Source organism: Lampetra fluviatilis, chromosome 2 (genome assembly GCF_964198595.1).
Source record: "Lampetra fluviatilis chromosome 2, kcLamFluv1.1, whole genome shotgun sequence".
In the NCBI taxonomy this organism is placed as follows: domain Eukaryota; kingdom Metazoa; phylum Chordata; class Hyperoartia; order Petromyzontiformes; family Petromyzontidae; genus Lampetra; species Lampetra fluviatilis.
The window spans coordinates 23,689,531-23,705,793 of NC_136276.1; the positions used below are offsets into that span (position 1 = coordinate 23,689,531).

Consider the following 16,263-nt stretch of genomic DNA (forward strand, 5'->3'; position numbering starts at 1 on the left):
CCCCTCGCGGAAGCCGTGTTTTTTTACAACCAAGCGCTCACTTCCTAAAAAACTTCAGTCAATTCGTGCAAGTGGACTGTAAGGTGATGGCGTCAAATAGCCTATGTAATCTGACGGCTCAAAAAGAACGTTTTTTTTTCTTAAAAACACAACTTTCTTCCAATACTAATGCCCTCAATTTATTCTAAACCATGTTTTATGATTGATGCAATGTTGGAATGCTGCTCAAACACCGTTCCCAAATTAGAGAAAAGGGGTATCTGGAATGAGCAGAGCATTCGTTTAATTGCGAGCAATTTGGGACGGCCACTAGGCGATTGTGTCCTCATTAATAACACGACCCCTGTGTACGACTGTCCGAGCTCTTTGCAAGCAAGTGGGTGGCTCTAAAAAGAGCTGTTGTTGTGGTGGTTGAGGCGGCGGCGCGTTCACTTCTTGGGCTGAGAGGTCTTGGGCAGCACACCACCCTGGGCGATGGTCACATCGCCCATGAGCTTGTAGAGCTCTTCGTCGTTGCGCACGGCGAGCTGCAGGTGTCGGGGGATGATCCTCGTTTTCTTGTTGTCGTGGGCGGCATTGCCAGCCAGCTCAAGGATCTCGGCAAAAAGGTACTCGAGCACGGTGGTCAGGTAGACGGGTGCTCCAGCGCCGCACGCTGGGCATAATTGCCCTTGCCGAGCAGCCTGTGAACGCAGCCCATGGGGAACTGCAGACCGGCGCGGGAATGTTGTGTATATATGTAGGCCTTTTTCCAAAATTTATGTTAAGAATAATTCTGCCAATATTTATTTTATAATAATCATTCGCGGTGTCGCTTGGGGCAAAAAGGGAGTGATGCGAATCCCCTCCCCTCAAACAGCAGCTGCCTTTCACACTCATGACCAGGCAAGGAAGTAGCCATAAAAGGTCATTAAAAAAAGCAAAAAAAAAAGAGGAGAGCGGGGGAGTTGCTAATGAGATTCTGGGGAAATCTCTACACGGCTTCAAAGGCCGCATCAAAAGCGTACAGACAACAGGCTCCACGAGGACAAAAGGCAACTGTTTTTTAAAATAGTTTCTTAGTTTCTTTTGATACAACAATAAAAGTTCGGAACTTAGCAACAAGAATAAGTCGACATCATAGTCTGCCAACACACTCACCCAGATTGAAAACCAGACTGCAGTCCACATTGGTGGCCTTGCATTATTACTTACCTTATTTTACTCTCATTCACCTCACATTGTTTTTTATTGCATCTTGCTATCTACGTGACTTTACCAAAAGAACCAAGGAATATGAATTCCAGCAGTCAAGAAAGCTTAAGTGAAAACTTAGTTACATCTCCAACCTCAGGATATCAAAATATAACTCAAGTATAAACTGCACGGATCCCTGGATACAGACGGGTAACAAAGGTTAATAAAACCCTAGGAATATACGTGGTAATAACGATGATAAATCACAAATCTTGGGAAACAAACCAAATAATAATTATGAAGTTTTAGACCGGATGTCATCCAGAAGAGATGCAAGGCGAAATAGGTCAATCACACATGACCAAGATGAAATGTATTTCATAGAGAAAGCCTCCCCAACCGCCTTTGCCTTCCAGAAGCACGTGGTAAAAATAAAATCACAAAGGCAGAGACTTTGCCCCTCTTTGAGAGAGACAAAAATGTAACACCCAGCCACGGGGGGTGGGGGGGAAGAATGCAACCGGGCAAAAGGAACCCCTCCCTCTTTCCAGATTAATTATTACAGAAGTTGAAAAAAAACTAGGAAAACACCTAGGGGCAATTTGGAGCATCTGTTTTCCACTGATGAAAAGGTGGCTTGAGGAGGGGGACAGGAACCAGGCTTTAGGGTGAGACTTAACAGATTGTTTAATAAGTCAGAACATACACATACACGTACACCGGACAAACAACTGCCCCCACAGCGAAGAACGAAATCAAAGGAAGTCCGGTCCTTTGTGAGAAGGTGAGCCGAGGGGAGAGAATTTCAGAAATTAACAGAGACATAACACACAATTGAGTACTGCGAGCAGCAGGCTCCAGGAATCTACCCCCGTGACAGGCACATCTATAGGGAGCTGCATCGACAGAAGTGACCAGTCGCGGAGTTCGTCTTTTATTTTTCCTTTTTTATTGTTCATTTCACCATTGAGAGCATAACCAGCACAGCCCTGAAGTAAGGGCGGGTGTCCGTGTGAAGCTGGCAGCTGCATGATCAAGAAGAGAGCAAGAGAGAAAAAGAGTGACGAGCAACGACACGCAATCAACCTGGAGAAAGGGCGGAAATCGCCAAGCATCGACCAAGCGAGCATCGCAGAGGACCAGCCGCAGCGGACGAGCTACAAGCGCAATCATGCACCGCCAGAGAGCACGGAGCAGGAGAGAGCGCGCAACCAAGTGCAACCAGCTCCACCGAGCAAGGGTGTCTGCCATCAGCGAACGAGCTGTGAGAGAATCGTGCATCGCCAGAGAGCACCGAGCAAGAGTGCCAGCCCCAGCGACCTGCCGACTCAGCTCATCCAGAAGTGGACAAGCAGCTGACGCCGAGAGCGCCGTGTGTATGACACGCACACAAACACACATGGCTCATTGCACAGCAGGGGACAAACGAATTTTTGGTACAAGAAAGCCACAACCTCGATGTCTGCTTAACGCAAACAGTTGAGCAAGGAGACAATCCACCCACACACACATAACGCACATATTGGGACTAATAAGAGTCTCCAAAGTTCTTTCTGTGTTTCAAAAAAGGGTGGACATCCTAAGATGGTGCGTCAACTATTAGCTGATCATGAAAAGCATTGCTGCCCATTGAGTTACGTGGATATGGGGAAAGGGGACAAACCCTATTATTATATTTTGGTACTGGCAAAGGAGGTCCAATGATGTTAGATGCTTACCCCGAGCCATCATTACTTTGATAGTGCATTATCTTTGAGCTGTATGCCTTTCGGCGTCATCTAGTCTAGCACCAATTGAGACTAGGCTCTAAGGAAAGCTGTCTCTGGTGTGGAACAATCAATTTCAAGGACAATGCATATACTATCAGAGTGTGTGTTTTTGTTTGCATTTTGACTAAGTATTGTTGTTAATGCAGACATGAATCCTCGTAAAAAAAGGTTTCAGTTTTGTTGCCATAAAAAAGGGGAAAAACCCTCTTATTATATTTTGCTACTGGCAAAGCAGGTCCAATGATGATGTGGATATGGTCGTTTAAAAGTATTTTAGTCATTCTTTTTGTTAATTGCATAACTGTACCAATGAATTCATTGATGAAACTAAACATTTAGAAACATATGTTAAGAATCTACACATTCACAGGGAGACTATTGTGTTAAAATCTTTCTTTTGATTACGTAATCTTGTCTGCAAATTTATTGAAGCCTTAGCCAATTGATAAGCATTCGCTACACAAGCAGGCACACTGCCGCACACCATTGTTCCAAGATATTTTGTTAATTGCATAATCTTACCAATGAGTTCATTGAGGTCTACTTTTGCTTTTGGGACATGTTTCTTTATTGCTGTTCGTATGAATATTGTCATATTAATTTGTAAAGACTTTTTCCCATCGCCGTGTATGCGCGCTTTACTCTGAGGAATTAACCGATTGTTCTGCTACTCAGTTTAACAAACGTAAACATTGAGGGTTAAATGTATGGATCAATGAGGAGGACATCTCGAGGAATACTGTGTTGACATTCCAAGCATAAGAGGTCGTATATTAGAGTGTTATGTTTTTGTTTAGAGATTAAAGTTGCTTAACACAGAAGTGTCTGAGTGGTGCCTTCCTAAGTTCATGCGTAATAATCTTAATTATAAGAACTGTATCCTGCGGAGAGATCTGAATTTTGAGACCTGACATAAACACACTAAGACACAACCAGTAAAAGTTAAAGTGAGAATTATTGTATTATCCTGATTGATAATACAACCCTAGACAACGAAGCCGAGCTTAATCATCATACTTACATTAGCATAATCGCATACACTTGAATAACTTTATACAATTACACCTTCCCAATTAGCATAAATAATCTGCAGAATTGCATAAAAAAAGGAAAAGAACTAAATTAAATCACGACAGTAAAATTACAGTAATTTTGCTGTGGCGGTTCCACCTGAAGACGGAGGCTTGTGTTGCTTCCGAAACGTGATTTCATTTAGTTTTCATTTACATTTATTTTATTTTATTCTTTACCTACGTGACTTTACCGAAAAACCAAAAAGTATGGATCCTTGCAGTCACGAAAACTTCAAATCTAGAAATAATTCCATAAATTAGCATACATTTTCAAGACCCGATATATATGTAGTGGTGATACGCGCTGGCAGTAGGGATCGTGTGGCAGCGCGTGGTGATTGGCTGTGTATTGGTGACGCGCGCTGACAGTGAGGGATCGTGTGGCAGCGCGGGGTGATTGGTTATGTGGTGGTGACACGCACTGGGAAAAAGGGATCGTGTGGCAGCGCGTGGTGATTGGTCAACTAGAGTGGGTGCTCACATCGAGGTCCGCATAGGCTCCGTCCCCTCGGGAGCGGAGGACTATAAAAGGCGATGCGCGCGGGTGCTCGGGGAGTTGGTAACCAGTGAAGACGGAAGACGGAGGAGGAAGAGATAGGGCCCTTAGACCCCTAGTCCCGCTGTCCTTGTAAGGGCCGGGACCCTGTGTGGCTCAGAGGCGGGACCTTGGGACCCGCGGCCGGACATCCGTGTGAGGGCCGGGCTGCGGGACCCAGTGGTCGTGATCCATACCCAAGCTGGGGTGGGTCTGTAAGTTCCCCTGGAAGCTACGGGGCTGGAGAGCCCGTGTGTGTGTAGCCGGGTGGAACGTGTAGCGTGAGCTGTAGTGACCACACGTGTTATTGTGGCAAGGAAAAGTGTTAATAAAGTGTGCTACCCATCAAGTGGTCTCCCGCCGTAATTTACGATATTACAACTGGCGTCAGAAGTGAAACAGTCTTCCAGCCATGGATACCAGGAAAACTCATCGGACTCACGAGCGTGACCGGGAGGAAAACCACGACGACTCGGGCCAGCAGGCATCGGGGGGAGAAGAGGAGGAGATGCCGGCGCCACAGGACTCCTCTTGGGCGCCCAACGAGCAACTGGGGTCCGATGTTGGACTCCGCGACGCGCACTCCCGCCTGGCAGAGCTGCTACTCGCCGCGCATCCATCCTAGCGGAGATCACCACGTCTGGAGGAGGGAGAACGTCGACGGATATCGAGAGGGGTCGCGTTGCTGATTCCTGCCAAAATGTGCTTCACACGAATGACTTTGAAAATCCCGCCATTTCTACCGAGCGGCCGTCTATTGGCGGGAATCGCGAGCAACACGTGGGGGAGGTCCTCCAATCTCTGCCGCTCACGTCATCAGCGTGCGCTACAGGCCGCCATCAGACACCCGTCACAGGGGACGCCATTTCTCCTATCGACGGTGCGGCGCGGGGAAAAACACGAGGCGGAGGACGACATTATTTTCCAGCAGCGTCTTCCCACGTTGACGGCTTTCAAGGCGGAAGGGGGTGACTGGGGCGCATTCCAGCGAAGATTTCTCGCCCATCAAGAGATGTCGGCCTGGTCCGACGCTACGGTGCTGCGGGCACTGCCTGCGATGCTGGACGACAACGCGCTCGCAGCCTTCAGGTCCGCCCCGAGATCGGCCCGCTCCACGCTCAAGGCCGCGCTGGGCCTCATGGCCAAAGTGTACGGACCACCTTCGGCCTGCCGCCACAATTTTACGAGCAACGGAAGGCGGACACGGAGACCGCGCTCGCCTACCGCACGGCGTTGTTGGCTCTCGCGGACGCCGCGTTCCCTCGTATGGACGAGGAGGGGCAGGACGCTATGGTTTTGGAACAACCGCTGAAGTTGGCTTAGGACCTGGGGGTCCCCATCAACACAGCCGACGAGGTGGACATATGTTTGTTGCGGGTGGCGACGAGCATCCAGGCGCACGAGGTCCTGAAGTGGAAACAAGTGGTCGTCTGCGCTTCTGCCGCGGTCTCAGCTCCGGCCCCAGTGGACGCCGAGCCCCAAGTCATTCGCCCATGGGAGGAGGCGTTCGCTGCAGCACGACCAGGGGATTGGAGGTCAGGGGGTCGTTTGCCTCTGCGATCGACCCGCAAGCTGGAGCAACCGAGACCTCCGACGTCCCTCGTCACGTGCTACAACTGCGGCCTTCGGGGCCACGTGGCGTCCGGGTGCCGCGCTCCACGTCAGCGCGCCACGGGACCTCGGCTGGACGACGACCAATGCCCCAAGTCGTCCCAACTACCCCCGGCAAGTCGCGGCACTTCACATGCTCGGCCAACATACACGACACACATGGGCCACCGCTTTGCGGTGGAGGATGTGCGATTGGGGGCCGGGGATTCGGTTCAGAAAGTGGGGTTCGTACGGGGCCAAGGGGAAATTAAGTGGTCCGAGTTGGGCCACAGAATAGTGGCTGCGTCGGCCGGCTCGTCTGTCATTACGGGATTCATAGACGGCATCGAGGTCAGGGTGTTGGTGGACACGGGAGCGTCGGCGACTATAATTTACGATCTCATTTATAACATTCTCCCCGTCCAATGTCGACTTCTGCTCCCGGTGGACGTGCCATGTTACGCGGCAAATGGGGGCTTGTTGGGCATTATAGGTCAGATTCGGGCGAGCATTTGCATAGGGAATATTAAATTGGCGGGACCTGTTTTGGTCTCCTCTTCCCTAGAGGTTCCTTGTCTGTTGGGTACCGACTTTTTGGCTAAGATGCCCATTAAAATTCTGGTTGATCAACGTTGTATTGAGCTGCCATCGGGTCGCCGTATTTCCTTTTTATCTAACCCTACTGAAATACGGACGGCGTGTGCGACGATCCAAGCGCTAGCGACCCATACGGTGCACGTGCCCCCGGGTTTGCAGATGTTGGTACCCCTCCGGTTGTGGAAGCCATTGGGTGGGGAGACTGCGGGACAAGGCGTGCTTTTGGGTCCATCGAATAGAGCTGTCGGGGGTCTGGATTTGGCGGTGGCTCAAACGTTGGTTCGGGCTGACGGGGACCCGTTCGTTATGGTTTTAAATGCTGGTTCGCGGCCGGCTGTTATTCCGCAGGGCACCGTGCTTGCTCACGCGGCACGGGTCCCTGTGGAAGAGCGGCTTATTGCGCATGTTGATCCCGTCCCGGCGCAGAAAATTCTATCGGGTGAGGACCTTGAATGGGTGGACTCGCTGTGTGCGGGCTCCAGTGATTTGTCAAGGGTGCAATTGGGTGCGCTGCGCACACTGCTGATCGAATTCTCCAATGTGTTCAGCAAGCACAAATATGATATTGGGTGCACGGACCTGTTATGCCACCACATTGAAACAGGTGATGCGGCACCAGTCTGGCAGAATCCTTTCCGGCTGAGTCCTGCCGAGAAGGACCACGTCCAATCGGCCGTCAATGACATGCTGACTGCCGACATCATTTCACCCTCATCCAGTCCGTGGGGAGCACCTATCGTTCTGGTTAAGAAGCAAGACGGGTCCTTGCGTTTTTGTGTGGATTTCCGTTGCCTTAATAAGATCTCCGTGGCTGACGCGTATCCGCTCCCCAGAATGGATGAGTCTCTGGACGCATTATCCGGGGCGCGGTATTTTTCTACACTTGACTTACTGTCGGGATTCTGGCAACTACCACTCGACGATGAGTCTAAACCTAAGACCGCATTCTGGACCCCAGGGGGCCTGTTCCAGTTTAATCGCTTGCCCATGGGACTCCATTCCGCTCCCGCGACGTTTCAGCGCCTTATGGAATTGGTTTTGTCGGGTCTGCAATGGGATACTTGCTTGATTTTCCTTGACGATGTCATTGTTTTCAGTAGAACCTTCGAGGAACACCTCCAGCGATTGAGGGGGGTGTTCTTGCGGATGCGATCGGCTAAGTTGAAGTTTAAACCGGCTAAATGCCACCTGCTTCAGAAATCCGTAAGGTACTTAGGCCACGTTGTCGACTCTTCGGGGATCTCCACCGATCCTGCGAAGACGAACTGTGTCAGTTCATGGCCAACGCCCACGTCGGTTTCTGAGGTCCGCAGTTTCATTGGATCTGCTTCCTACTACCGCCGATTCGTTGAGCATTTCGCCACCATTGCCAAACCCTTGCATGCTCTGACAGCCAAGGGGGTCAGGTTTCGATGGGGGCCAGAGGAGGAGGCCGCGTTCTGCTCCCTTCGGGACGCCTTGGTGAGTGCCCCGCCCTTATGTTACCCTGATTTTACGACACCCTTCTTGCTGGATACTGATGCTAGTAACACGGGCATTGGGGGGGTGCTCTCACAGGTCGTTGGGGGAGTCGAACGGGTGGTCGCCTATGGTAGCAGGGTTTTATCGCCAGCGGAACAGCGCTACTGCGTGACTCGTCGCGAGTTGCTGGCTATTGGTTTTTTTGTACAGCAATTTAGACCTTATCTCTATGGCCGTCATTTCACGGTCCGTACGGACCACGCGGCGCTGCAGTACGCATTGAGGGTCGCCCAAACCTCGGGCCAATTATCACGGTGGTTGGAGGTCCTTCAGGACTATCAATTTACAACCACTTACCGTAAGGGGTTGCGCCACACCAACGCGGATGCCCTGTCGCGGTTGTCGCCTCGTCCAGAATGTGCGTGCTTGATGGGGTCGGCGCGCTGTAAACCGCATGGTGCTGTACCCGAGGGTGAGTTGGTCGCGGCCGCGAATGCACCGTTGGTTGACGTTCCTGCTACTCCTGTGGGCGGGGACTCGCTACTCTCACTGTATCTCGTTGAGTGGGGCCGGCTCCAGATGGCTGACAGCTCCCTGCTCGCGTTGCGTCGCAGGGCGGGGGGTCCTGAGGAAGGTCACAAGTGAGCTGGCTCCTTGCTGCTTAAGCAGGGCCTGCTGATGAGATGGGACAATATGTCCCGGCGGCACGCACTCGTCGTGCCTACCGCTATGCGGGGCAAAGTTGTTCTGGCCGCACACGAACGCCTCTTGCATCTTGGAGTAAACAAAACACTCGCTTTGATCCAGCGTGACTATTATTGGCCGGGGATGGGGAGCGATGTGGTCAATATACTGAAGGGGTGTGTGGATTGCGCGAAACGGAAACCGCCGCCCGTTGCGCCAAATCCACCGTTGCAGTCCATTCAGGTCTCGCGCACTAACGAGCTCGTTGCGCTGGATATTTTGGGGCCTTTTCCTGTCACGCCTAGGGGTAACAAGTACCTGTTGGTTGGTGTGGAATACTTTACTCGGTGGCCTATGGCGTGGCCACTCGCCAACCAGTCGGCGGCGGCCGTGGCGGACGCCTTTGTCCAGGGCTACGTCTTGGACAATGGGGCTCCGGAACGCTTGCTGACCGACCAGGGGAAGAATTTTTCGAGCAAATTGCTGCATGAGGTGTGCGACCTTTTGGGTACAAAAAAGGTGCGTACTTCCCCGTACCACCCACAGACTGACGGGATGGTGGAGCGACTCCACAGAACTTTAACTTCCATGTTGTGCCAGCAGGTGGGCGAAGCACAGGTTGACTGGGACTTGCAGGTCCCGGGGGTCCTCGCCGCGTACAGGATGGCCCCCCATGCAGCTACGGGATTTTCCCCATTTTATCTGATGTACGGTCGGGAGGCCGATCCGCCCATGGAGACTCAGCTGGGGCTTTGCGTGCCACGGCCTAATTCTAAGTTGGCCGACCATATTAAATTTAACATCGCAAAACTGGCCGAGGCACGGGAGGCCACACGGCTAAATTCAAGGTCTCGCCAAATCGCCAACGAGCGCTTGCGTTCACGGAATGTGTCCGTGCACAATTGGGAACCGGGCGATAGGGCCTGGCTGCACTGCCCTCATGCACCATTGGCTACGTCGCCTAAACTATTGAGGCCATGGCGGGGACCCGTGGAGGTCGTGCGGGTTGCACGCCCCCAGTGTGTTCAGATAAAATGGGGAAAGCGCCGTTGGTACGTTCACCCCTCTCGGCTGAAACCGTTCTCGCCACCATATGGCCTTCCTTTATGTCGTGAGGACCGAGCATGTGATGTGACCGACGACCCGGGGAGGGAAATGTCTCCGCCTGATCCTCACATGTTTTCGCCTGATCCGCTCCCAGGTGTCTCGGAACTGACGGCTGCCGACCACCAGCGACCGGATCCCCATGACACGGACGGTCCTTCCAGGCCCGAACTGTGCCTTCCTGGGCTGCCGGAGCCACCGGACGGTCGACAGCGTCCCGTCCCGTACGACGGACCGGCCAGGCGGACTCGCGCTAGATCGCGCCACTTTTCCTGACCCAATAAATGAGGTGGAGGTGCGGTGCGAGTCGGCCGGCTCGTCTCGTCACGGCGTTACCCGTCCGTTTGACCGCTCTATCGTTCCGTTCAAGGAGCAAGCTGGAGGGGGATCGGGAGTCGAGGACACACTGGACACATCGGTCTTTTCAAAATAACTTTTATTCTGTTACTCGTCGGTTTGTACATAGTTCGTTGTTGTTACTGGTTAACGTTCGGTGTTGTGTTGTTGTGTTGCATTATGGTTACGGGGCACACTTGGGGAGTGGGGTTTTTTTGGCAGCCGGGCCGGCTGCGAGCTATGTGGGAGGGGGTGATGTAGTGGTGATACGCGCTGGCAGTAGGGATCGTGTGGCAGCGCGTGGTGATTGGCTGTGTATTGGTGACGCGCGCTGATAGTGAGGGATCGTGTGGCAGCGCGGGGAGATTGGTTATGTGGTGGTGACACGCGCTGGGAAAAAGGGATCGTGTGGCAGTGCGTGGTGATTGGTCAACTAGAGTGGGTGCTCACATCGAGGTCCGCATAGGCTCCGTCCCCTCGGGAGCGGAGGACTATAAAAGGCGATGCGCGCGGGCGCTCGGGGAGTTGGTAACCAGTGAAGACGGAAGACGGAGGAGGAAGAGATAGGGCCCTGAGACCCCTAGTCCCGCTGTCCTTGTAAGGGCCGGGACCCTGTGTGGCTCAGAGGCGGGACCTTGGGACCCGCGGCCGGACGTCCGTGTGAGGGCCGGGCTGCGGGACCCAGTGGTCGTGATCCATACCCAAGCTGGGGTGGGTCTGTAAGTTCCCCTGGAAGCTACGGGGCTGGAGAGCCCGTGTGTGTGTAGCCGGGTGGAACGTGTAGCGTGAGCTGTAGTGACCACACGTGTTATTGTGGCAAGGAAAAGTGTTAATAAAGTGTGCTACCCGTCAAGTGGTCTCCCGCCGTAATTTACGATATTACATATACATCACTGCTTTCACTACAGCAGTGCATATTGATTGTGGTGGTACCTGCTATGATAACAGCAGTGCATACCGACTGTGGTGGTACCTGCTTTCACTTCAGCAGTGCATACCGACTGTGGTGGTACCTGCTATGATAGCAGTGCATACTGATTGGTGGTACCTGCTATGATTACAGCAGTGGATGCCGATTGTGGTGGTACCTGCTATCACTACAGTAGTACATGCTGACTCTATCTATCTTACATATAAAAGGGAAATTTGCAACCAACTTATATTAAATGGAAATAAAGAAATCTACAACCTTCGATTCATTTGCGCGATTTAAACAATCTATTCTTGGTGCGCTTGGGTTTTATTTTATTTTAAATTAATGAGTTTTCTTTTCATTTGTATATGTTATGTTTTTAAGTTTTCAGAAGTTTGAAAATATATTTTTCCCCGGGCAACGCTGGGTATTTCCCGCTAGTAGCAGTATATATCGACTCTAGAGCACAAAGTACTCACCTGACAGAGTTCCGTGGTGAGGCTTAGTCCTGTGCAGAGCCCCCGGCCTCGCCTAGATTGCCCAACCGGCCGAGGCTGGGGGCTGGGCCGCTACCCCCCACCCCCCACCTCCCCCCAGAGTTCAAATAATACTGTTTAAGTGCTTTAATTTTCGTATCTACCGACGCTATAATAGTAAGTGCACACATTGGGGTGGGGGAGAGAAGAGGACGTGATACTTTGATGAATTTACCTCAGCGTTGCATGTCATTTTTTTGGCATTTTGAACGCGAATGAGAAATCCCCCTCACCCTCCCAGCGACTGCGTGCGTTGCCAGGGGCAACTCGTGTCAACGTTTCGCGCATGCGCAATCGTGTGCTTTGTCCCGCGCCGGGCGGCAAAAGAAAATATATAAATAAAGAAAAATCACTCAACAACGCTACTTTAACTACTGTAAAGTTTACAGATGCGAAACGGAATAGTCTATTCCCACCGCGGGGCTTGGGGCGTGCTGCCCGGCAAATATTTTTCCACATACACCCCACCGTCCGAGAGCCAAATCCCTCACAAGCGCACGTACACAGACGGATGGACATAGGGACAGAGAGAGAATGCCTTTTATAGGTAAACAAGTATAACCCGTAAAAACAAAGTTTTTCACTATAAATCCTTTATATGCGTGACGGCTAGAGTCCTCTCGTCCTCTGGCTTGAGATGGCTGCCACCTATGAGTCAGATGATTGCATTGCACCATTAAGCAATTGGTAATTAAATATAATATTTTTGTCCTAAGAAGTGTACAATTTTGGAGAAAAAAAATTCACGAACATTAATTGTCACGCACAACGAGTCTGTGTGGAAAATGGCAGCTCGATTGGATCACGGGAAGTGGGTTAAAAAACGACCGAAAGATTTGCACGGTCATAAGCAAGCAAGCGAACTTAATATAAAGGATTTAAAAAAGCGCGTGCTCGCCCATACCAACTCACACGCGTTCGGTGGGGGGCAGGGCCCCAACCAAGTCACACGCGTTCGGTGGAGGTGTGGGGGCATTTCTCTATCATGTGGACACTGCGCAAGGTAACATACACGCAATTACAGCTCCCTTCAAACATACATTTATCGTATTTATCTCATTTCTATTACTGCTTTTTTATAATACAATCGTAAACATTAACAAAATGTTTGATGACAGCAGATATACACTATGAAACAGGCTTTTTTCCCCTGAATACCAACTGTTCTATTTCATTTCCTTAAGGCAACAAAGTACAGCCATTGTGTCTTTTCCCCCCACAAACTTTCCTATTGTGAGCAGGACTTTATGTCAAGAACTTTTTTACTTTGTTTACATTTAATTTACACTTGTGTCAGTGTAAGTCCAAGTGTGTGTGTGTTATAGTCCATGTGTGTGTGTGATTCGCTGTATGTGTGTCAGTCCATGTGTGTGTGTGTGTCGGTAGTCTAGCAGTAAGCACGCTGCACCACGAAGCCGCCGACCCCAGTTACAATCCCCCTCACGCCCAACACCGAGGAAGATTATCTGAAACGGTCGAGAGCCTCCCCCTAGGTGGCTTCAACTTCAAATGATAACCTGCTGCGATGTACGGTAAACATCGCCACCGGGGACTAAAACTAAATTATTCTTTAAAGTGTTTATTACCGCTTCTGAAAATTATATTGCAATGCATCAGTATTAATAAACTAACTCTATCCATCTTCTTGGTTCTTTCGGTAAAGTCACGTAGAATGGAAATAATAAAATAATAAAAATAAAATAATTAAATCATTCTCACGACGTTTCGGCCACAACGCAAGCAGCCGTCCTCAGGTGAAGAACAGGTCTGTCGAGAAGACAGAGTTTGAATGACAACCCCAGGCTTAGAGCGTCTATTTAAGCTGGGTTGGAGGGGGGGAGAGCGTCTTGACAAAATTATTTGCATATCAAGAGGAATTTAGCATATTTATGGGAAATGCAGATATGCGATTAGTACTACTTGTGAAATGCGTAGGAGGTTTGGCGGGGGGTTTAAAGTCTGCATTTCCCATAAATATGCTAAATTCCTCTTGATATACAAATTTATTAAATTATTAAAAATACAATAACAATTTAAACTACCAAACAACGGCCTGCCTGGCCCAGGACGACGACTCGGGACTTGACGACCGATGATGTCTTCGCTTTGGAGTACAGTACAACAGCCCCGCTCTGCGTTCACACCACGCTTATATCTGGTTTGGCGTGGCTGGCTCCGCCCCGGCGTGGCTGGCTCTCTTCAGGCCACGCCTCCCTTCCCAGGACACGCCTCACTTCCCCCACCTCTGGGAAGGTCCGGATCCCTCCACCACGTGACCCCCCAGGCACCCCCTTGGGGCCCCCAGCCTTCGTACAGGCCGACACAGTAGTGGCCATTCTCTGTCACTACACCTGTATAAAAGACACCTGGGAGCCAGAAATCTTTCTGATTGAGAGGGGGTAAAATACTTATTTCCCTCATTAAAATGCAAATCAATTTATAAAAAATTTGACATGCGTTTTTCTGGATTTTGTTATTCTTATTCTGTCTCTCACTGTTCAAATAAACCTACCATTAGAATTATAGACTGATCATGTCTTTGTCAGTGTGCAAACGTACAAAATCAGCAGGGGATCAAATACTTTTTTCCCTCACTGTACTTCATGGGAGATGAAGGTCAGCAATGCAACCAGCGCTGCATCAAAGTTCCCGGTGCCAGACTTGAAATTGTCCTCTCCCTCCAAGGGATGTTCAACCAACACAATTTATTAATTACAAGCTTCAAACATGCAGCACAACAAGTCACCTCCAATGATTATCAGGTTGTAATCCGTGCATCCAAGGTTCCAAGCGGGGAGCACAACGCAGGTTCAATGCCGCAACTTGTTGTGAGGTTGCTGTTCTTATGGTGGGTGAGGAACATGGTAAGCGAGAAATTCTGCTTCGATACCAAGACAACACCATCAAAATAATTCCTGAGACAAACAGAGCATATGATGCCCTACAATACCCCATTATACTGTGGCAAGGCCAAGATGGGTACCACGTCCAGATTCCTCAAATTATCAAAGCTACAGGACAAAGCCATCATCACAAAACTGTCTCCTCTAAAGACTTCTATTCCTTCATCATCATGGACAGAGAAGGAGGAAACCACATATTACGGTGCGCCAACCTCTTTCACCAGTATCTTGTCGATGAGTATGCACAAATTGAGAGTGATTGCCTTCTTTACACTCAACTTAATCAAAAACGCCTGTGTGGAGAACAGTATGCTCATTTCAGGGACACTATCAATGCTGACGGAGATGCAAATGCTCAGAATGTGGGGAGATTAGTTATTTTGCCTTCATCCTTCACAGGTGGACCAAGATACATGCATGAGAAGACTCAGGATGCCATGACGTACATCAGGTAATATGGCAGGCCCGATCTCGTTATCACCTTCACTTGCAATCCTAAATGGAAGGAGATACAGTTTGAGCTTTATCCAAACCAAAAGCCAACAGACAGACATGACATCATTGCAAGGGTCTTTAAACTCAAAGTTGTTGAACTCATGACGCTTATTACGACTAAGGAAGGTGGCGTCTTTGAAAAGACAAGATGTAACTTAGTCTTCCTTATGCTCACATATTGCTTTGTGTTGTATATATGAGCCTTTTTCCAAAATTCATATTAAGAATAATTCGGCCAATATATTTGTTTTAATCAACCGCGGTGTAGCACGAGGCACAAACAAAAATTGTAACAACCACCCTCCCAACAGCTGCCGTTCACACTCGAGGCCAGAGAGCAGAAGGTGAGCCATACAAGGGTAATAAAAAAAACTGAACAAAAGAGAAGAGGTCGGGGGTGTTGCTAGGGAGGACTCCCACAACTTAAAAGACCCGCCACCCATCAAGGATGGCGAGGCTCGCTGAGTAGCGATGTGCGAGTTCAGCGCCAACAGAAGAAGTATCGCTCGAAAGTCATCCTGCTCAGGGTACCGACTCCCACGAGCCACTGCTGTTCGAGTTGAGCTGACGAGAATTCCAGCATTGTCCTCGAGAAAGGGCGGAAAGCACCAAACATCGACCAAGCCAGCCCAGCATCACAGCGCCAGCCACGCCATCGAGCAAGAGTGTCAGCGCCAGCGAGAGCACCGTGTGTTCGACTACACACACCAACCTGCACCAGCTGGGAACCAAGACATCCAGCAGCGGACGAGCTGTGCGTGCTATCTGACGACGGAATCATCGCGCACCGCCGACGGCGAGCGCCGTGCCGACTCGTCATTAACAGCAACTCCCCCCCGGGCGAGAGAGCGTGAGGGAGCTTCGAAGTCGTTCGTATGCCCCTCCCCCACCCTCGCAAGCTATAAGTACATTAGTCGTTATATTATAATTTTATATTATTTTTGTATTTTTAATCGCATAAAATTACCAATAGATTCATCGATGCAAACTAAACTTTTGAAACCTTCGTTACGAATCTACACGCTCACAGGGAGAATATTGTGTTAAACCTTTTTTTTGAACACCGAATCTTGCCAACGAATTAATTGAAG

The 16,263-nt window shown here is 50.1% G+C and overlaps 1 pseudogene; it reads right to left on the reverse strand.

The window, feature by feature from the left end:
* Nucleotides 1–428: 428 nt before the first annotated feature.
* On the reverse strand, nt 429–7,145 carry LOC144937348 (histone H2A-like; annotated as a pseudogene).
* Between the last annotated feature and the right edge of the window lie 9,118 nt (nt 7,146–16,263).